Source organism: Fukomys damarensis, unplaced genomic scaffold (genome assembly GCF_012274545.1).
Source record: "Fukomys damarensis isolate Sample0158 unplaced genomic scaffold, DMR_v1.0_HiC HiC_scaffold_24, whole genome shotgun sequence".
Taxonomy (NCBI): Eukaryota; Metazoa; Chordata; class Mammalia; order Rodentia; family Bathyergidae; genus Fukomys; species Fukomys damarensis.
The window spans coordinates 2565676-2588127 of record NW_022900936.1 but is presented as its reverse complement, the minus strand read 5'-3'; the positions used below and the strand labels follow the sequence as shown (position 1 = coordinate 2588127).

General features: G+C 53.2%; 1 protein-coding gene across 1 annotated transcript in view; it reads left to right on the top strand.

The window, feature by feature from the left end:
• Dscam (DS cell adhesion molecule) overlaps nucleotides 1–22452 on the top strand; it is a gene marked incomplete at its 5' end in the record, with an annotated part of 531581 nt that overhangs the window by 366527 nt on the left and 142602 nt on the right. The window lies entirely within an intron of this gene.

The window sequence follows — 22452 nt, the reverse complement described above, 5'->3', positions numbered from 1 at the left end:
TTTTTTTAAAAAAAAAAAAAAAAAAAAAAAAAAAAAAAAAAAAAACATCAAACAGCTAGAAACCCATTACCAAAAGGCAACAACCCCAGCGTGCCGGGAACGTGCAGCCTGGTGCTGGGGTCTGTGCCATGGCCCATGTGCAGGAAGGGCTCCTGGGGAGGAATCACTTTCCACTTCCACTACCTGGGAGCTGGGCCCCCGCCTGCTGGCGGCCTTGGCAATGTTCATTAACAAATGACTGCACGTCCAGTATGTAGTGGATGGCTTGGGAGCGTTCATAAATAACATTCTGTTGGATAAACTGTGATTTCTTCTCAACAAGAAAACTTGGCTTGAAATCCCTCTGTTTTAATTTTTTAGAATTTTGCTGTCACTACTTTGGAAAGATCTCTCAGATCACTTGTTAGAAGGGCTGGATCTTCAAGGTGAACTTCAGAGGGGTGTGTGTATATATATGTGTGTGTGTGTGTGTGTGTGTGAACTGTAAAGCTAGTTACAGCAAGTAGTATCCATCCTAATTCAGTCAGAATTTATTTTAGTCTATTATTTCCAGAAAAAGCAATGGAAATATCAAGCTATCTATTTACTAAACTTTTATACTGAGAAACAGTTTCAAAACGGGGCTGTTTTGAAATCCATCTTGCACATGTTTGTACCATAAGTTTTGACAGCTTTTGACCTCTCACTTCTGTGCTCTGGAGAAACTGATTGGCGAGAATCTGAGGACACGTCCTGGTGTGTAAATCCAAACGAGACGTTGTCATTCTTTAAAAGTGGTGAATTGATGAAGTATTAAGGAAACCCAGGATTGAGCATCTGTGCTGCCCAATGTTAGTCCTTGTTTTCCTGGCAAAAGGAATTTATTTTACAGTTTTCTCAAATATTTTAAGCGTGTAAGGCAGTTTTCTATTCCACAAGCCTGTATCTGGGACCTGATATTTATGCCCTGTGAAGGGTGTGAATTCTGCCACTATGGGCCGTACGCTTGTGAATAAATACACATATGCTTTGAAGGGCCGGGCGCACCAGGGAGAGCTCGGCCTCTGACAGTGCAAGGGGGAGGGACAAGGGTCCAGCCGGATCTCCGGAGGAGGATGGGACTTCTGCTTGAGGGGATGAGGAGAGCCTGACGGAAGTCATCGCGAGGAATGGTAGAGTTAAAAGGCAGAGCTGCAGGGCCCCTCCCCCTTCACCTCCCTCCACCCTGGGCACTAGGAGCTGGTGCCTTGGTTCCGGGGTGAGTGAAGGCACAGCCTGGCACCTGCCTCCGTGAGCTGCCTCTGCAGGAGGCATCCGTGTGCACAACTCCCACAGCAGCAGGGCACAGGACACCAAAGGTGCCAGACCCTGCAGCCTGTGGGGTCAGTGACCTCACGCAACAGTCCAGGTGTCTGTGTGTCCCTCGTGTCTGTGTGCTGACATCCTTGCCCCCAGGGGGATGGCGTCTTGGTCACGCTCTAGTCTCTGAGACACATACCTAGCGCTCAAACATTGAAGGAGGATGGTTTATCTGGCTCACAGCCTGTGGAGAGTTCAGTCCAATGGCTCCAAGGCAGGCAGCATGGCAGAGGGGCCTGGCAGAGGGGAGCTGCTCAGGGCATGGCGGACAGGAAGTGGAGAGAGAAGGGAGGAGCGGGGAGGGAGATGGGCCCTCCAAAGACCACACCCAAAGTGACTTTCTGCTTCTGGCCAGCAGGTGGGCTCCAAGGCCCACAATCCAATCACCTTCCAAGGGTCCCATGAGCTCAGGTGGCTGTTGAGGGCCATCTACACATGAACCATCACAGATGGTTTTGGGCAGAAGGGCTGTGGGGCACCAGTAAAGGGGAGGGCAAGCCCCTCGCGAGGGAGGGACTAGACAGCAGCCTCGGGAGCCCCTTCCCACTGCAAGGACCTCAGGACCCAGCAGCAGAAACCAGAGAGGGCCTCCGAAGATCCTAGCTCCTCTGGGCTTCCAGCCTCCAGAACTGGAAGACTAAACCCTGTTGCTGGTAAGCCACCCAGCGCACGGCAGTTTGTTAGGGTAGCTGAGCTGACTGCAACGTTGTGGAGTGAACCCCTGTGGCTCCGCAGCCGTGAAGACTCAGGGTGTCGGGGTGAGGGTGCTGAGGCCGCAGAGAGGAGCTGGGCGAGGGCGTCGCTGTGTGAAACGGCACCGTGGGCTCCTCGTTTGTAGAGGAAATAGGGGGATGCGTGACAATGCAGACACACGCACATGCACGGAATACACACACGCTCACATGCACAGAAAATGACCCTCACAGGTGGGTGCTGTCCTACCTTTGGGTGCTGTCCTACCTGACTTCAGCAGGACCTTTGCACGTCTGGGGAGGCTGTTGGGAGCAGGGAGCCCTCCGTCCACAGCGCAGTGGGAGCCACAGCCTGAGCCACCCAGGGTCCTGTCCATCCCCCTGGCCAGTGGGGGTCTGCTTTGGCCGATCGTGGGGGAGACGAATCTCAGACATTTCTGGAAAAGAGTCCCCTGGAGACCCTCAGGGAGCTCCTCTTTCAGCCCTTGGCCTGGGCCTGGTGACCCTTTGACGGTGACTGGCATTTTGCTTTTGCCTGAGGACAAAACTGATCCACGCAGGGAACAGAATGGAGAGAAATCCGGGAGGGGCGCTGTGCTGCGCCTAGTGGATGGGCATCGGGAGCCGGCCTCGGAGCTCACCCGGCCACTGTGGCCCCGGCTCTCTCCTCTGCAGCGAGCAGGAGCGAGAGCAGCACAGAGACAGGGACAGCGGGAAAGTTCCTCCGAGAGGGCCGGGGACTCAAGGAGAAAGCACTGGTGCTCACAGAGTCTGGCACTGGGGCAGCACAGGCTGTAGAAGAGGGCATTGGGCAGGGCCATGGCAGAGTGTATGGCACCAGCATTTCTCTGAAGGTACCCGTTGTTCTGTAACCAGGACTGACTTCAACCTTCCCTCCTTCTGCTCCTCCTCCCCTCTTCCTCTTCCTCCCCGTCCACTTCCTCTTTTCCCTCCTCCCTCCTCCAATTGCTTTCCTTCCTCTCCTCCTCCCTCCCCTCTTCTCCTCCTCCTCTTCCTCCCTTCCTTCTTCTCTTCCTGCTGATCCTTCCCTTTTCCCTCCCCCCTTCTCCTCCTCTTCTTCCTCCTACTCTTACCATCTCTTACCCCTGCTCCTATCCCACTCCCTGGTGGCTCTCCCAGCCTCTGTCCCGCGGTGTCCACTGAGCGAGCGCCCCCTAGTGTCCAGGACTCTTCTGGACCCCGGGCACCTTTGATCAAGGCCAAGCCTTGGTTTCCCTGGGGGAGCTCAGATTCCCCTGGGAGAAGACAGGGGTGGGTCTGCCCCGGGTGCCTGGCAGGGGATAGAGGGAGTGAGGCAGCAGCAGGGTGTGCGCATGTCTCCGGGAGCACTGCAGGCAGGCGGAGCAGCGAGTGCAAAGCTCTGGAGTGTGGTGAGCAGCGGGGTTCTGGCTTTACGTGGACTATATGTGCGTGCGTGTGTGTACGTGCGTGCGTGCACACACACGATCCGGGCTCCATGTCACCTGTGGGAAGGTTTCCTCTCCACGTTCCCTGCCGTCACTACATTCATCCCTGGATTGTATCCTTGGATCTGTAGGTTTCAGTTTTCCCTGTAGCTAATTTTAGGAGATTCCTTGGGGTCCCCCTTTCCCGTCCCACCATTCTAAAAGGTTATTCTCGGGCCCAGTATTTCCACACTAGCAGTTATATTTGTCACCTAACTCTTCACTGCTCAGGAAGTTAATGCTGCGAGGCTCATGAGCAGGAGCTGGTGGGTTTGCACACCCCAAAATACTAGAGGACGAGGAATGATCTCGAGTCCCTCCTCCCTGCACCATGCACAAAGCCCAGCTCAAAACCAACCACTCACCAGGATGTGAGAGCCACCACTGTAAAATTTATGGGGGAGAAGATCGGGGAGAGTCTGTATGTGTGCGTGTGGAGAAGACATAGGTGTCTGAGCTGTGACACGAAAGCATTAAATGGTGAAAGAAAAAGCATGATTTGGACTTTTAGAAATCTTAAATTTGTGCATCAAGAAATAGATGGACAATCTAGAGCACGACAGAAAATATTTGGAAATAGTGTGCCTGACAGGGGTCTTGTATCTGCCACCCGACTGATAAAGGGACAGGTATATATCCAGAGAAGAGACCACCCCATCACTGGTCCTCAGGAAAGTGAGGCAGACCCCCGGGAGACACCACGTCTCATTCCCTGGGATTCCACGGAGAGTGACAGCCTGGCCAGGAGCTGGGCACGGGGCACCCTCATGCTCTGCTGAGCTGCGGCCATGGTGGGAAAGTTTGGACTTCCTGGGAAGGCTGCAGTCAGAGTGACCATGTGGCCCAGGGCCAAACTGTCCATGTAGACCCTGGTCCAGGAGCGTTCTCCGCAGCACTGCCCAGGATCGCTGAAACACAGACATAGCCCGAATGCCATCGGAGGGCCAGTGACTGAAGGATGGCATGTGATCCTGCACATCCACCTGGGGTGGGGTGTGAGCCAGCCTGCATCACTTAGGGTTTGTGGCAGGAGCAGATTTAATCTAAGATATGAGTGTGTGCACCACGCGTACAGGATTGACAGGTTAGGCTGCCTTCAAAGTCGGGTGTGGAGGAAAAGCAAAGGGGCTGTCTGTGCCGGAGAGCTGAGGGACCCCAGCCACAGCAGAGAACCGGGAACGCCCTGCAGTCCAATGCGAGTCCATGGCAGGAAGAGATGATCCACACTGCGGGGCTGAAGAGTCCAAGCTGGAAGCCCAGAGACAGAGACACAGCCCATGGCAGAGACTGGAGCTCCTCCTCCAAAGCAGAAGCAGGAGCATGGCTTCTTTCCCTCTTATATCATCCAGGCTGTCTACTGGTCGGTGCCACCCACGCCCAGGGCGGGTCTTCCATCTTCAGTGAATCCATCATCCACACCTAGAGCCGTGCTGGCCCCGGTGCTTTTCTTACCCCCATTGACTGTCACGCAGCCCTATTGTCAGGGCAGTGGCAACGCAACGAGTGTTGGAGCACCTGGGAAGTGAAACTCCAGGACAGCAAATCCACGAGGACGAAAAGTAGGCTGGTGGCTGCCGGGTGGCTGGAGGGGGCAGCGGCGAGCAGCTGCTGCTGAGCACTGGGTTTCCCATAGGTGACCCCTGTCCTGGAATTAGATTCCGGTGCAGCTCCATGATACCTAAGGCCCACTGAGCTCTGCACATTGAAACATGAGTTCTATCTTAGTGAATGTGACCTCAGTAAAGCTATTTGAAAATTCGATTCTCAGAACATTTAGCAACTCCTAAAGGGCTTTGTAACTGAGTTACTTCTTTCATTGCTGAAACAAAATACTGGAAACCCAGAGTTAAAGGAGGAAAGGTTTATTTAGCTCAGCATGTAGAGGTTTCAGTCCTTAGTCGGCTGGCTCCAAGGCAGGGTGGCTTCACAGAGGAGCCACAGTCCCTGGTGGACAGAAAGTAGCAAAGCAACAAGGGATTAAACAGCATCTTCCTGCCCCTTTTATCTCATCCAGACTACTTAGGGCAGGCAGCGCTCACACACTTCATCCGAGTGTGCTTGAGCCCAGCATTGCACCATGAATCCATCCCACGTCTCCCACCTCTGAAAAGCCCCACCTATGGGCGCACGAGACTCAGGGGATGTCCAGACACAGCCGTGAGGGTCACATGCTTCAGCCATGTGGAGTTGGAGCTGTGTCATGTGGTTCCAGGTCCCGGTTCACTGCCCATTCCTCGTGGGAATGCAGGCAAAGGTCCAGGCCTCTGCAAGCCTCCTGTTTCTCACCTGTAAAATGGGGACCCTGGTGCACACTTCCTAGAGACGTCGGGGACGTGGTGGCATTTGTTGACAGTGGAATGTCTGCCGCAGGATAAAGGCAAGTTCCAAGAACTACGCGTGCAAGTTTCAGCAGTGGCCACCTGGTCCCTCATTCATTCAGCCGACATGAGCTGCGTGTATACCGCGTGCCGGCCATGGCACTGAGCAGGGCACACAGCCTGCCCGCTCTGTATTCATCATCGTTATCACAGCTCTGGTTCTGGTGTCATTTGCCTAGCACAGGCTGCAGACCGTGAGGCACACCTTCATTTGGCCTTCCCTGGAGCCGAGGCCCTACCTGTCATTGGCCTCCCCCGGGCCGCTGGGCCAGGCTGCTTCCGGTGTGGGGACCCCGAGCGTCCCCTCTGCTAATTCATTCTGTGTGAGGAGTGGGTGCCTGGGCGGTGAGGACCCGGGCGCGACCCTCCATGGGGGCCACCTGGACGCATCGTGTTAGGGCGGCAGCCTGGGCACAGCGTCTGACAAAGGCTTGTACCGCATAGTGGGCCATGGCAGAGCGTCTGCGACCACCAGGACGGTCTCCAGTCTTCTGTTCTCGGCGGCTCAGCTAAGGCAGAGGCAGGAAAGCTGAGAGGGTGGGGCAGCAGCCCTCGGAGGGCCAGTCCTTCCACTCCCGCATCTGAATTCCCATCCCCTGACCCGCATAATTCCAGACTCTCGGGCCAGATGTCTGTCTGCCGGTCTGTCCAGGTAGCTGCCGAGTTCTGGGCATCTCGGAGAGAGCACAGCCCGCGTGGACCAGGCACGTGAGGATCACCTCGTGCCGAAGCCGGGTGGGCAGAGCGTGGCACCTGGGCACAGCACTGTGACTCTCTGGTCCCTATGTGGGACATCTGGGCCTGAGGACTGCACGGGGTTTCAGCAGCAGGACAGGGGCATGCGCTGGAGATGGCTTCAATGGATGGACTCGCAGGACGTGTCCTAGGGGAACGCACACGCTGAGCCTTCTGTGTGGTCAGGCATCGTGTTTAGAACCGTTCTCTTGTGGGATTCAGCGGGGAAACAGTTCCGCATGTGCACGCCCTCAAGAAAGGGCTCCCTGGGCTGTGAGACGGGCAGTGTGTTCTCCGCCTGAAGGCTGCAGAGGAGGAGGGGCAGGAGCCAACGCCAGCGGGACCCTGAGCGGCAGGCTGTGGACGGCGTGTGGTTTCCTCATGCCTGGTCTTTTCAGACTGCGGCATGTGAGAGGACCGTGCTCTCTGCCAGAGATGCAGGCAGTGCCAAGCCTTCAGTGGCGCCCTTGTGGGTCTGACTCAGAAGAGACCGTGCTTGCAGGATGGAAAGACGCTAGAGCCACAAAGCAGTGTGCAGTTCAGGCTGTGTGGCCATGGCCCCAAAGAAGGGCAGAGTCCTTTGCTTAAACCCTACTGGTAGTGCAAGGGTGCAGGGGACATGCCTTTCCTGTGGAAAGTGGCAGGGAAAGGGTCACGCTGGGCCTGGGAGGTCACTGAGGGCTGTGTACTGGGTAGGGACAGCACAGCCTTGGGAGGTGTAGGTACTGGGCAGGGTGTGTGTGTGTGCCTGTGTGTGTGTGTGCCTGTGTGTGCGTGTGTGTGGGTGTGGGTGTGGGTGTGTGTGTGCGCGCGTGTGCATGCATGTGTGTTTGTGCCTGTGTGGGTGTGTGTGCGTGGGTGTGCGCAAGTGTGTGTGCCCTGTGTGTGTGTGTGCTTGCGTGTGTGTGCCTGTGTGTGTGTGTGCATGTGTGGGTGTGGGTGTGTGTGTGGGTGTGGGTGTGTGCCTGCCTGCCTTTCTCTTCCCCTCACACAGAGCATGCGAGGCAGCAACTTTATGTCTAGCAGACATGTGTTCACTGCTGACTTCACGTCACAGGACTTAGGGTATAGGAACTCTGGGGAGATTAACGTCACCAGGGTCATTACAGGACACTAATGTGAGAATGAGAGCAGCCAGGGTGACCCATGCTCTTTGGGTATGGCTTAGCGTGTTCTTTCCAGCAGTGTGTCGTGCAGCCACAGAATGCTCCATGGAGCATGGCCTTGCTGTCATGTCACCGAGGTGGAGGTGGTGTAATGAGGCCCGTGTGGCCGCCAAGCTGAGGGAGGGTGGATTTGCAGTGGGTAATTTCGTATGCCCACTTAGCTAGGCACGGTCCCCAGACATTGTCACATGCCAGGCTGGGTGTCACCGTGGAAGTATTTCTCAGATCTGATTAACCTGCATCTGTAGGCTTTGAGGAGAACAGATGACCTTTGTTGTGTGGGTGCCCTCGTCAGTGAAGGCCTTGAGAAGACACTGACGTTCCCAGAGAAGGAGCCCTGCCTGCCAGGGCCACCTGTGGGCCTGAGCTCATCAGCCCTGCCCTGGACTCCGCCCAGCAGCCTGCCCAGAAAACCCCGTAACTGCCCAGCCATGACAGTCACAGGAACGATCCCTTAGCACGAATCTGCTGCTCTGTCCTCTCTTTCATCCTTTCTCTCTCTGTCCTTCCTCGTGCTTATCTCTCTGGAAGCCGCAGCAGTGTGGCTTTTGGTATCAGTGGCCTCCAGCAGTGGACAGGGAACACATCTCCATGCGCAGGCCTCACGGCAGCTACATTCAAGGGCCCTGATGAACTTGCACGTGTTGCTGTGCCCCGGACCGTGCCCCTCACTCTCAGAAAGTCGGAGCTGAGAACGCTCCTCTGTGATGCTCCTGTTGCACGTGGGGTGACCCCTGTAAAACTCAGGTCAGAAATACCCATTGTATATCTGTCTGTGCTCTCTAGTTGCCATAATAAATGACCACAAATTTAGCAACTTAAAAAAAAACCTGGCCTGGGTGGAGTCGTGGAGCTCACGCCTGGTCCACACAAGGACCCAAGTCCAACCCTGAGCGCTAACAGCAAAATCAAAACCAAAATCTACCCTTTCACCCTCAGAGCTGCACGGCAGGACCCAGAGGGTGTTCAGTCTCTGCCCCACATCGCGCAGGGCCTCAGGATATCTGCAGGGCTGTGCCACTTTCGGGAGCACCTGGGAGGAATGGGCTTCCGCGCTCCTCGGAGTTGACAGCAGAATCCACTCCCTGTACCACAGAGCAAACGTCCTTCTGTTCCCGTCAGCTGGGATCACTGTGCTCCCAGAAGCCCTATCTATTCCTGCTTAGAATGCAGAAGGACTCAGGATAAGTCCACACAGGGTGTGTACCGCCATCTCACCGTGCAGAAGCACTTATAGAATATCACATGGAAGATGAGTTTTAATCGACTTTCCATTGCCAAGAAACCCAACCCAAGAGGAGGGAAGATGTATTTTGGGTCCTGGTTTCAAAGGTGTCAGCCCATGGTCACCTGGTTTGCTGCTTTGGCCCAGTGGTGACAGAGAACATCATGATGAGGGTTGCACAGTACCACCTTAGCGTGGTCAGTAAGCAACAGGAGAAAGAGAAGCAGGGCCACGTTCCCATCATGGTCTTCAGGGGCACACACAGTAACCTGGCTTCCTTCCCTGAGGCCCAGCCCCCTAAGTGAGTCTGGGGGACCATTGCAGGTCTGAACCACAGCAAGGCAGCTCTGAGGAAGCTGGAGAAATGGACCGAGAGAGGAGATCTGGTGCTGGAGGTGCTGGCAAGTCCTTGGAACTATGAAGGAAGTAGGAGGGGCAGACAGAGAAGCTGGGGTGCAGATGCACAGCAAGGCCTCAGTTGTTCACCCCAAAAGCTCAGACTGTGCAGGCCCTGCAGAGTCAACTCGGATTGGGGCTGGAGGCCTGGGTTTCACGCCCACACCTACTAAGCAGTGGCCTTGTTTCTTCTGTAAGCTAAGTTATGATTTATCTCACCTTTTCTACAGGCGGGTATGGCATAGGTTTTTAGTGGTTAGAAAAGCTTGGAACTGCGGACATCCAGCACACTTAATCTTGTCAGCTGTACGTTTTATATGCATCAAGCTTGTTGAGCATCCTGGGTTTGATCAGGGAAATGCAAGGCATCGTGAATCGGTTTTGTTCTCTACCTGCAACTTGGCTCTGGGCTTTCCCTCCCTCCTCCCCTCACACTGTGCTATTGTACCCGCTCCAAGCCTGGAGCATCCAGTCTTTTCATCCTGGGTCACATTCCCCTTTTGTGTTGGGGTGACACGAGGAGACGGTAAGGGACAAAGGATCTTTTATTTGGATTGGCTCGGGCCATTTCTCTAATAGTTAGTAACCATCAAAGCTCTCTGTTTGATAAGTAGCCTACATCCTAACACCATTCTCTGATACCTGCCAGTGTCCTACAGTCCCATTCAGCTCAGACACTGGCCACCTGGATTCAACGTGAATTAAAGGGCAAGATCTGCAATGGGGCTGCCTCGCTTCACACATGTGCAACACTCGGGGTCCCAGGCTGCCCACACTCCTGCCTGGCCAGTGACAAAGTTGGGCCCTTATGACTGCCTGAGGTTTGACCGTTTGCTGAGTTCTGACCCCTGACACGTTGAGAAACTCCGAAAGGTGTTCTAATGAGGGAGTGCGCTTTATTATGAAGCGCAAGAATGAGTGAAGGCTCGTGTGACTCCATCTAGAGGGGTCCCGAGCGCAGGATCGTCTGTCCTTGTGGATCTGGGGTGCAGCATTTTCCCAGGACCTGGAGCAGGACCTGAGCCTCATTGTCTAGACGTTTTATCCACGACTGGCTAAATCATTGGCCGCATGACTGGACCCTGTCTCCATCCTCTCTTACGTCCTAGAAATGACCTGAATGTTCTCCTGAGTCCCCTCAGTGGCATAAACTCAGCTATGGCAGAAAAGGCTGTCATGGACTGGGGGCTGAGTGCAGTGGTTCTACCACCTGCCTCGCAAGTGCGAGGACTTGAATTCAATCCCCAGTACTACAAAAAAAAAGGGGGGGGTGGGGGTTGTCATGAACAGTGAAAGACGCACCTGTCACTCAGGAAATGTTAAAGCTCTGTTCCTGAGTTGCACACAGAGTCAGACTAGGTACAGTGGACCCTCAAATTATGACTGGCCTGACATAGGAACAACTTGAGGCACAACCTGAATTTTAATTTTAAGTTATGAACAAAGTCTTGAGTTACGACCCAGTTGCAGGCCATTTGTGCTTCTAGATGGTCTCAGATAGATTGAGCCCTCAAAGAGTTCTGGAAGGAGCATTACAGCATCCTTCCCTGTGTGGGGTTCACTGATAAATGCTGAGCCAGCATCTCTCTAAGGACACTGAGATCTGCTGTGTGCAGGAGAGAGACTTTGAGGGCTGTGTAGAGGAATCTGAGCCTGCACTGACCACCCTGAGTTACAGCCGGGCCCCAGGAAGGAACTGAGTTCATAGGTCAAGGGCCCACTGTATATCTCTTGTTGCATCAGGTAGCCAAACGTATGTCCCTTGTTCAGTAGAGAAGTCTCAAGCCCCTGCCACACAATTCCTAAATGTGTCAGGGGAATGATCAAGAGCCAGGTGACTGTCTCCTGCCTGTGACGCACCTCTTAGACTGAGGTCCGCACAGAGACCGAGACTCCTGGGCCAGGACCAGCCAAGCCTCAGGCATCCTTAGCATCCTGATTTCTTCCTGCTCCATCCAGCAGATGTAGACTAAATAGGCGTGTTCCCTTTCAGTGATAATAGCAAATCAGAGAACACAGGTTATACTGTCTCTGGTCACCAGCACTTCTGACCGCTATGGTGATTCTCTTGTGACCTTCTCCACTGGCTTTCACTGGAATAGCTCAGGCTAAGTCTCTCCTTCTCACTCACTTTCCCCAGTCTTGTTTCAGACACCAGGAAGGAATGAGGCTTGGGTGATGACTAGAAGTAGCAGAAGTTGAGCTTCAGTCCTTAGCAGGGATGCTCTGTGCATCTGAGTTCTCCACCCTTTTTGCCTGGTGCAGTGTCCACGCAGCCTGCCTTGCACGGTCAGTTGTCCTGTCCCTTATAATCCCCAGTCACTGACAGAAGAGAGGATAGGCAGCTGCTTCAGAGCAAGGGGTGTGCAAGCCCCGAGACCTGAAGATGGTGCTGCATCACCTGCCAGGGTACAGCAAGGTGAGGACAGAGCTGATGCTTGGTGGTCTGTCTCATCAGGTGACCAGCAGGGAAGGACACCAGGAAAGACAGAGACTCAGAGACATAGTCAACACCCAGCCATTCACTATTTTCCATTCAGGTCTTGCATGAGCCCATGCAGCCACTCCCAGAAGCAGCACATAAGCACTTCCAACATGCCCCGTGGTAGAGGTGTTGGTTGATTCTCCAGTGCTCTCGTGTTCTCATTCATGATGAAACCGGAAGCATCAGCCTGGGCCGGGGCCACCACAGCCATCACGGCTGTCACTGGCCAGCCAGGGGTGTCTCGATGTGGGCGCTGCCCTTTCTCTGATGCAGGGTGTGCAGCAGGAAACCTCAGGGGAATCCCAGACAGAGCACTCAGACGCAGAGTTAGGAGCAAAGAGCAGTCTGAACGATGCTCGAGGCTCAGCGAGTGACGCCTGTCGGTCTCGAGAGCTCCGAACAGAACTTTGTGCTTCCTTATATGTACCTTTTTTTTACATCTATGACGCTTAGTTCCATTGGAGTTTCCAGGATTTGTGTTCGTGTTCTCATTCATGATGAAACCGGAAGCATCAGCCTGGGCCGGGGCCACCACAGCCATCACGGCTGTCACTGGCCAGCCAGGGGTGTCTCGATGTGGGCGCTGCCCTTTCTCTGATGCAGGGTGTGCAGCAGGAAACCTCAGGGGAATCCCAGACAGAGCACTCAGACGCAGAGTTAGGAGCAAAGAGCAGTCTGAACGATGCTCGAGGCTCAGCGAGTGACGCCTGTCGGTCTCGAGAGCTCCGAACAGAACTTTGTGCTTCCTTATATGTACCTTTTTTTTACATCTATGACGCTTAGTTCCATTGGAGTTTCCCCAGGATTTGCACAAAGCAGAGCAGTGGGAGGCAGAGAGTGAAGGTTCTGGCAGGACTTTCTGAGCCCCGTAAGCTCCTTTGGTGACAGATCACAGAAGTTGCCGTGGCTGCTCAGGAGCATTCTACGGAGAGCACAGTTCCCCAGCTAACCCATCGCTGCCCAATAACACAGTGAACCCATAGCTGCCCAATTCCGTGTGGAGGGGTGGTCTCCTCTCTCGTGTGGAGACGGAAGGAGGCCACAGAGAGGCCAGCTGGAGATTTAGAAATTCGGGGCCATTCCCTCCAGAGGAAAGGTGACGTGGCCGTGTGCCCTGCTCCATTAGTGGTCACCCACTGTAAAAGTCTGCTGTAAGTGTGGGCCTTAAAACAGTGCACTCTTCACCAACACCGTCACAAGCTCACTTAGAGTTCTCTTCCCAGCTCACCCCATACTGATACTTCATGGCATCTGTTCGTACCCACAATATACGCTTACAGGCTGTGACTTCTTTTGCCTTTCCTCCTGTTTCTAACCCACGTCCTTGATTTTCCTTAAACGCCAACATCCTGTGCCACTGTGGGCGTTTTGCAGAGATACTGTAGGCTGCAGGAAGAATGCTGGGGTTCTCAAGGCTGCTGTGAAGCTTGCGGCAGAGGCTGTGAACCCCTGAACCTCCGTAGGACACTCTGTCAGCTCAAGCACTACAGTCACCAAACCCAGCTGAGAGCACATGATGCCTCAGGGTTAAACCCCTAGGCCAGGAATTCCTGGTCACTGTGAACAGACTGTGCAGAAATGACAGGAAGCGAGAGTGTCCTGGGGCTTGAAAGTCAGAAGAACGCGAGACTCCGTGTTCCGTGGTCCTTTAAAGCAGCCCCACCGAGGCCTCCGATGTGGTCAGGCTGGGTCGGTCACCTGGCACCTGGCAGGTGCAGTTCCTTGAGGCCTCCCTCTAGGTGTGAGGCCTCAGAGGAGGCTGTGGATTCCACACACCATCCCAGTTTGTCCACAGTTGCTGTGCTCAGCTAGGACACGTGCCAGGCCCTTCATGTCTCAGGGCTGGTATCTGATACCACTGTCATCCGGGCAAGTTGTCTGCCCAGTTCAGGCGATATGCTAGTGTGTCATAAGGCAAAGCCTTGACCCAAAGCCACCTGCAAGTTGACCAGTTGTCAACTTGCCTTGTGCTCTGTGGATTCCTCAGAGTAGGAAACCGAGGACGTGCAAGATAAACTGTTGCTCTTTCCAGTCCACGCATTATGGACTTCTGTCTGTGTCTAGCTCTGCTTTTCCGAATTGTCACGTTAGGCACTCTTTCCCATATCAGTCCTCTGAGGGGCACATTTAACCCCGCCAAGATCTGTTTCTTGGGACCCTTTTCTCTGTGGCACCTGCTCCCGTGAGCACTCTGGACTCGTTTCCTCATGACTTCTAAGGGATCGGAACTCCATAATGACTGGTCTTCACCTGCCGTTCCCACTCCCGGCCCTGGCTCTACTGCCCTGTCTAGTTCCAGAATAATGAGAAGCAGAGAGGCCCACAGCAAACTGGGGTATGATTTCCACCAGCGAGGGGCTCTCAGTATAGTCACTCCCTCAATTGGTTTTTCCGGTGTTCAAGGGAAAGGAGGGATTGTGAGTGATACCCACTAATCTGCCCACTGCCAACAGCAACCCTGAAAGGGAGACAGAGCTGTGCTAGTCCAGACACCTGCAAAATCCCTCTGACCAGCTCCGGTGGAGGCCACACGGATGGGGGAGTGGGGCAGATGGGGTGTCAGAGGTGGAGCCATGCAGCAGCGGCCATGCCCACCCCACCAGCTCCCCAGGTTAGCCAGGCAAATCCCAACAGCATTCAGGTGTCCTGAACGCCAGGTCCTCCTCTTCTTAGAGACCAGGCTCCTTGCTGTCCTCATGTTGTCCTTCTGCCCAGGTGGATGAATAGCTCAGGGCTGTCTGCTGGCTCACCAGCCCAGCAGCAGCTCACACTCCAGTCAGGGTGCGTGTCTCTATCCTGACAAGCTTGGTAGCTGTGAGACCCAGGCACCAATCAACGGCATTAAAGGTTGCTGGATGATCCTTTGTTGACCTCTCTCACGGCCACACAGGGGTAGCTAGGCCATCTCGGTGCCTCCCAGCAGCGTGGGGACAGCCATGGCTGGGTGGGCTCAGGGCAGCTGGTGGGGCAGGAGCCTCCCACTGAAGCCCATGTCCTCCTCCTGCAGAGTCTTCTGGCCCGGTGAGGTCAGCAGTCTTGTTAGCAACAGCCAGTACAGAGCCCAGCCCTCCTAGGTGAATCATGAGGCACTGAGCTTGCTTGCTCTTTAAAACCCTACTCTCGTGTTCCCATCCCTGGCTTCCGGGCCAAAATGAGGTCTGCTGCAAACTGCACTGCAGATGACTTACAGGACTCTTTGGCCTCACCTGGCCAGTCCTACCGCCCCGCTGAGCAGGGCTCCAAGTGACCAGCACCACGGGAACTAAGGGGAAGATGCCGCTTCCCCCAGCAAAAGCTCCCCATGCCCAGCTTCGAACAGCATTTATTTCGGAGACCCTTTACATGTGCATCATAAGAAACAAAGTGCAGAACTGGCAGGAGTACTTAACGATTAGCCAGGGCTGAGCCCACTCCGGCGCACTCCTAATTTCAGTAGCACTTTGGCCGAGCCTGTGTGTTGAGAGCGGTGGGCACAGAGGCCATTGCAGAACAGCCGGTCTCCACGGCAGTGGGTGTTGCACACCATCTCTGCCTTGTGTGGTCTAAATGTGAAAAGCAAGACCCACTGGGCACTCTGCATTTATTTCCTGCTTTTTCTTCATTGAGCATGTGGGGTTGGTAGGCAAACATCACAGATGGAGAACCCAAGGCAGACGTCCCGCACCACACAGAGGGGCTTTGTTCTGCTGCCCAGGGGCCGCTGTTGTGGGCCCGCTCTGCGACCATGAGTGACAGTGGCTGTCGGGAGTCTTCTCTTCCTCTGCACTGTCCTTTTCTCCTCCACTCAGCTCCAGTCACGAGTTGGCTCTCAAAGGTCAGGAGTGTAGCGCAGAGACAAAGTGTCCAAGCGCACAGAAGATTCCAGGATCACAGGAGGCTTCTGTGCTGCGGGCAGAGCTGGCTCCATGCAGCGGTCACTGCGGGCCCGGTGCTGTCACCGGCAGGAAATCCTTAATCATTTTGCACAAGGAATTCCTCACTTGCATTTTGTGCTACAGCCTAGGACTCCTGTTTACAGATAATATAATTGAAGCCAGCCTTGCTAAAAATGCTGGTTTCCTTCCCTTTTCTCTCTTTAGTAGTTAAAAAATAAAGAAAACAAAAGGAACATATTTAAGAATAGATTCTGAGACTTTGAGTCCTGGTCTCTATCAGAGCCCAGTCAGCCAGTGAACCAGAGGCTCACCCTATCTCCTCCCCACAGAGACTTAATTTTTTGCTGAAAAAGCTTGCTTCATTATGCAGTATTTTCTCTTTATGATTGTTGTACTTTCTTCACCTCTAAAAGGCCAAATGTCATGATATTCTCACAGGAATCCCTTCCTCCTGAGCTTAATGCCACAGAGTCCATGTGCAGGCATAAGAACACCCGTGGTAGCTCCCCAAACACAGGGGGATCCCCAAGTTTGGGCCAGACTGCCAGCTGGGAGCTGGGAGACCCAGAGGCCACAGCTGTAAGTAGAAGACTGGAAGCAAAGCCCCAGACACGGGAACTTGTGTCAGTTACTACTGGAAGATGGGGGAGAAGAGGCCACTGTCAAGGACAGAAGCTGGAGAGGGAGCCACAAGAGACACCCAGAGGGCCTTTGCCACTGGAGAGAGGATGCACTTGGTATCAAGCACACCCAGCCCTTGGCCGCGTGGAGCGGCGTTCTTTGTTCCTCACTCGCTGTGCACACCGAGGGGTGGGCTGCACTGCCTGCTCATGTGGCTTCAGGGTCCCAGGCGCCATCTGAAGTTGTTTGTCATCCCAGGAGTGGGAAAGTCTTCCAGACAGCTTCATCCCATCGAGGAGATGATGCTGCAGCCTGGAGGTCCCCCGTCACTTTGATTGTCACTACAGGGTGTCGCTCATTGGTTCCAGCAAGCGATGCAGCTCGTGCTGCAACAAGGGACCAGAAAGAGCAGGAGTCCTGAGGATGAGAAGGTGCAGGGCCAGAAGCATGTGGCAAAGAGCGCTCACAGGCAGTGCAGAGTCTATGACACAACCTTCCCTTGGGGACCGTGATCTCACATCGTCCCTCCAGGGACCCGTCTAATACATAGGCATTAAGTGTGCACAGGATGTGGAGCTAAATCTTGACAGGATCTTATCAAGATCACTGCACCCACAGAGCTCAGACCTGTTGGGGGAACTGCAAACACCTTGTGAGATAAGGATCCGGGATGCTGGTCACAGAGGTCCTGCCTGCCAGGCAGACGATCTGTTGTAGGGACGCAGAAGAGGAAGTCGGCGTGTGCGTGAAGGGGATCCAGTTGCTTCATGTGGAAGCTGGCTCTGAGTGAGTCAAGACACGGTGTTTTGGGTGGACAGGGACTTCATGTGATCTGCTGTCGACTGGTGGGACAAACTGGATGCTGCGGAAAGAAAAGAGAATGGAGTTGCATGGAAAAACAGTTAATATGTATCTCTGCGGAAGAGGGATCCCAGTGGGTAGAAGGAGCCATCTCCAGAGTCCAGTCCAGAGACAGCAAACGGCTGGTAGACAAAGGTGGAGGGGATGGTGGGAAGGAAAAGGCAGCGAAAGACCTTTTAGGGAGGAGCAGGTGACAGGACTGACAGCCGCTAGGCAGGAAGACAGCGAGAGGGGCAGGTGGTGCCTGCCGAGCAACATGTAGCCCGGAAAGACCCTGAGCAGGCACTGAGCTCTTCTGCTTTGCCAAGAGGAAGCAGCTGAGTGGCGCTGAGCCCACTGACACGGTTGTGGGGAAGGGAATCACCCACATTCATGGGCCTGGGGGCCCAGCATCCTCCTGGGCTGCTGGTGCAAAGGAAGACCTTTGCTGTGGGGGAGACAGCAGGGAGATGGAGCGGCAGGCCGCGGTGGGCAGCGGTGAGCAGCACTTGCCCACCTGAGCTGAGTGCTGCTCCCACTACCCCCTGCCCTTACACATGGTTGTTCAGGTCTGGCCCTTCATCATTAGCATTGCTGGGATCTTATGAGAACCCGAGGTGTGGCCAGAACTTGTGTTCCAACTGGGTCTCTGGGGATTCCTGGGTGTGCAGAAGTCTGGGCAGCTGCAGGACGTGTGGTCGGGGGCATCTTTCCCCTTCTGGTGGAAGTGTATACGGAGAGTCCACAGAGACCAGCAGCTGGGCAGATAAGCCTTAGAGCACTCAGAGGTACTGTAAACACCGCCGGAGGGTCTCCGAAGACTGCCCATTAGCAGATCCCAGGGTCTGAACACCGTGGGAACTCTTGGCACCTGACCAAGTTACTACTTCTGTTACTTGTGTGACTTCTCAGGGAAGAGGCCACAGTGGGCTTGGTCTACTGCTCCAAATCAAGAACTGTTGCAAGTTCACTGTAGGGTTCTAGACTGAGGCTCCGTGATTTCTTGACATCTTCTTCCCAGCAAGGACAGCTACCTAACCCAGACAGTTGAGTCCACCTGATGCCAGGAAATACACCACACTTTATTCTTTCCCTATAGAATTAACTCCTTTGTTCCTTAGACACTCAGAAGAGGCCTCTTAGCACAGCCTTTGATTAACGTCTTGCAGAACAAGGTGAGCAACCCATATTTAGGACAGGATGTCTCAAAATCAGTGCTTAAAGCAGGGCCACGCTGCCATCCTGTGACACAAGCAACACACTTGCAGGCTGCGATACTCGTTAGCATCTGCTCTTCCTGAGAAAGTTATGTTGCCTATGATGAAGTTTGTACTGCCATTATTTCCTCTAACTTAATAGAAGCTAAAGCCATTCATTTATTCCTCCCCTGCTTTCCAAGGGCCCAAATACGTATGCTTTCAGTATGAAGGTACTTAGGGTTTGACATCCTGAAGTGTTACAAATCCTCTGCCGAAAGGACCTTTGAAACAGACTTTCTATAGAGGGCCAAAGCGATGATAATCCATTGTAACTGCCCAATTCCGCTCCTGACACTTAACTGCTCTCCATCTCTGAAGTCATTCATGGGGAGAATTTAAAGGATGGTGAATTAGACAGGTAATGAACACAGCAGAACGTACTCTTCTTCAGAGAGGAATCGCTGCTGCCCCGAGCAGAAGTGGCGACTCCACCTCCCACGGGGGCTCACATCCTGCCAGAGCGCGGGGTGAGAAGGGCACAGGCATGACTGCCACTTGAAAGTTGCAGAAAGGCATTTCATTCCTCCCGGGTACTGTGTGGTCCCCTCGGGTGGCTGTCGCAGCAGAAGAATAGCAGCGTGTCACATGAGGGTGTGCAAAGCCAGTCAGGCTGAGTACTGCTTATCCAAACGCGAGGGACGGGAAGGGCTTCAGATTTCAGAGCTGCACAGCTTCGTCAGTCACATTTACTGTGCAAGCCAAGCACTCTGTGACGATGGTGGCCCCGGTGCAGTATCAATAGATCCCATGTTCATGCCTCACCCTTAACTTTGTCCTTCACTGTTATCGGGACTGAGGCCAAATTTGCCTGCAGATAAATACATCCAGGCTGGTGCGGGATGAGGGGTGGGGAAGCTCTGTAAATCAAGGGAGTGTTAGCCCCTTGGGGATGGGCACTGCTTTCTCCAGATGGCCTTGAGGACTAGATTCCATTTTCCAGCCTTTTGCCAGGCTTTCTTGCCAAAGAGAGACAAGGTAATTAAAGAGCTCAGAAAGAGCCGAACACAGAGCTAAGAGCAGCTCTGGTGGCCTTAATTGTTGGTCTTTATGTAACATTCTTCAAGTTAAATTTCAGAGAAGATAAATGACTCCATCCTTTGCAAACCCCATGATTTCCTCTCTTTTGTTGTCCTACTTCAAGTCCCTAACAGAGGTGGCCACAGTGGTGACCCTGGAATGTGAGGCCGACTCAGGGAGACTTGGGTCTCGTCTGACTGCATCCTGGGACCACAGTCTGGTGGCCGATCCTACCCTGATACCTCTGCGGGCCAAGAGCCGTGACAGTTTGGCACCATGGCCACAGCACCGCTGACTTGGCCCTCACTTGTAGCCTACGGCCCAGGCAGATGAATTACTTCTGACACATTACGTTTCCAGAGTCAGGGCTCACGGGGACAGGGATCTGACAGGGGCTGTATTCATGGGGCTTCCTAGCATTGGAGACTGTAGATCTAGGACAGCTAGCTATGACCTCCTGGTGTGCTGAGGAGGCCTGGGCTGGAAGGAGTGACAATGGGGACAGAAGCCTCTCACTGGAGAGAGGAGACTGGAGCCAGGCGAGACCTGTGCTCAGGGCTCAACCTGCCTCTGGCTCTGGGCTTCCGGGACCCACATCTGCTTCTCTCACACTGTACCCGAGGGAGAGGAACCCAGGGTTCCCCCTTGGAGTGCAGGGCAGGATAGAGAAACAGACCCACCTGAGAACTGTAAGTAGGATGCTCTCAGATACACCAAGGAGGGAAGACAGGGACCCTGCAGTTGCAGCAAGGCAGGAAAGACACAGGGAACGAGACTGAGACATCACAGCCCAGCCTGGGACAGAGGTGGACAGGAAGCAGTGGGAAGCTCAGCAGACAGGAGCCTGAGTGGCCACAGGTGTCTGCTTCTGTCCTGTTTCTCAAACACCTTGAACTTGTCTCAACGTTACCCAGTGAGGAGCACACATCACCTTTGTGCTGACCGAGTACTTGCACCAACAAGGCCCAGTGCTCCGCTTCTATGGTCTCAGCCTCTAAGTTGGACATGACCATGATCTCCGGTTTATTGACGAGGAAATTGTGAGATGTTAAACAATTCACCAAAATCACAGAGCTGCTCTTCTCACACCTGGATTTTCAGAGCCACCCCATCCTCACCCATGGCGTGAGCAAACACAGTCATCCAGACAAGGACTCCACACCCAAAAACAGCAGGAAGACCGTACAGGAACACAAGCACTTTCGGTTCACATCTTTGCAGGGTGACTGTGTGGCAACAGCTGCTCCACATTGGACTGCCAGTCACCTGTGCCCTGGCCAAGCAGGACCAAAGGCGTCTCTGGCCTGGAAACGGGTTGGAGGAATAAGCTAGATACTGGGGGTTATAGTGGGTCATGCAGTGGCCCAGGCAAGGTGGGGAGGAGTCACCTGAGGGCAGCAGGTGTCCCCATGCCTCTTAGCAAGCAGGGACTGTGACCCAACCATGCCGAATGTGCATTGGAGCCAGTCCAGGTTACCTGGAATGGCCAAGAATTGCTACCATGCCAGGCTGAGAGACTGCACAGATTTGCATGCCTGTGCCTGTGTAGGGTTCTACACTGACAGACGAATGCAAACAAGGGCATTAACAGAGGCCAGCTGAGGGGCAGAGATGAAGGTGAGGAAGAGTGCAGTGGTGTGGAGGGGAGGAATAGATAGTGGGTATGGGACAGCAGTGTTGTCCTAGTTACCTTTCTCGTTGCTGAGACTCAATACCCAACACCCAAAGCTAAAGAAGGAAAGATTTATTGTAACTCACAGTTTGTGGAGGTTTCAGTCCGTAGTTGGCCGACTCTAAGGCAGGGTGGCTTGGCAGAGGGGCAGCACAGAGGAGAAACAGTCCACGGCAGGGCAGGCAGGAGACAGCAAGCAGCAAGTGACCAGCAACACCAGCAGCCCTTTTTCTGTCCCTTGTATTCTGTCCAGGCTCCATGCCCTTATATGATGTGTTTCCTCTTAGGAAAATTATATCATGTGTGTTTATAAGAGGGCCCTAAACACGTAGCAAACATGTAACTGTGTCTCTGTGTTTGAATTTTAGTTGACTTTTATTTTCTTCATTAATTTTAAGTAGATTTGTTTTTGGTTAAGTTTTTTGGGAGCCCTCAGGTGCTTGTGAGTGGAAAAATTATTTAAAATATTACTTTGCTTTAAATAATTAATATGATCATTTATTAAAGTCTATTTCTTCCTTCAAATTTTAGCTCTGTTTGCAAATCTTATTCTACAGATGAATCTAGAACATTTGAATAAGTAAAAGGATTTTTTATTTGTTTGGTCCCACCTTTAACTTTGTTCATTTTTTTAATCTTAGTACCATTTTTCATCTAAACTTAGTTCATTTTGCATTAAACTGCATTTATAAATCATACATGTTTGATTTCCTTTTTAAGCACTCCAATTATGTGACAAAGCTTTCTGGGTATCCTAGTAACTTCTGTAAATAAAAGAAATTAAATTTTATAAATATATTTAGTTCTTTGTCAATTCTTAAATACTCCACTACTCAGTCTAGCCTTAGTAAAGGTCCCACTTAACATCATCAGCCTAAATTAGTTGCTCAATTACACATTTAAATTAGAATTACGAACTTGATGTAAAACGCTAATCAGATCCACCTCATTAACAGTAAAAATAGTTAAACCGTGCAGATGTCTTACCCTGAAAACAGTCATTTTGGGTGTTTTCCCTATGCATCTCTATACTGAATCCCAACTCTTGTCCACCGGGAAACGTGATGAGCTGAGTGCTTTGGGAGGTGGCGTCCTAAGCTTCCTCAGTGGCTGGAGTTTCCTAGCAACCAGGAGGCCCTTGGCAGAGGCACAGACACCAGCTGGCTTTGTGTTTTGGAATCTCAGCCCCACCCTGTTGTGTGGTTTCTCTGGTAAAGGTCTACACCAGCTTTCATTTTCCACTGTCCCAGACTTATGTCCTGACCCCCCAGCCCCAGGCCCAACTGA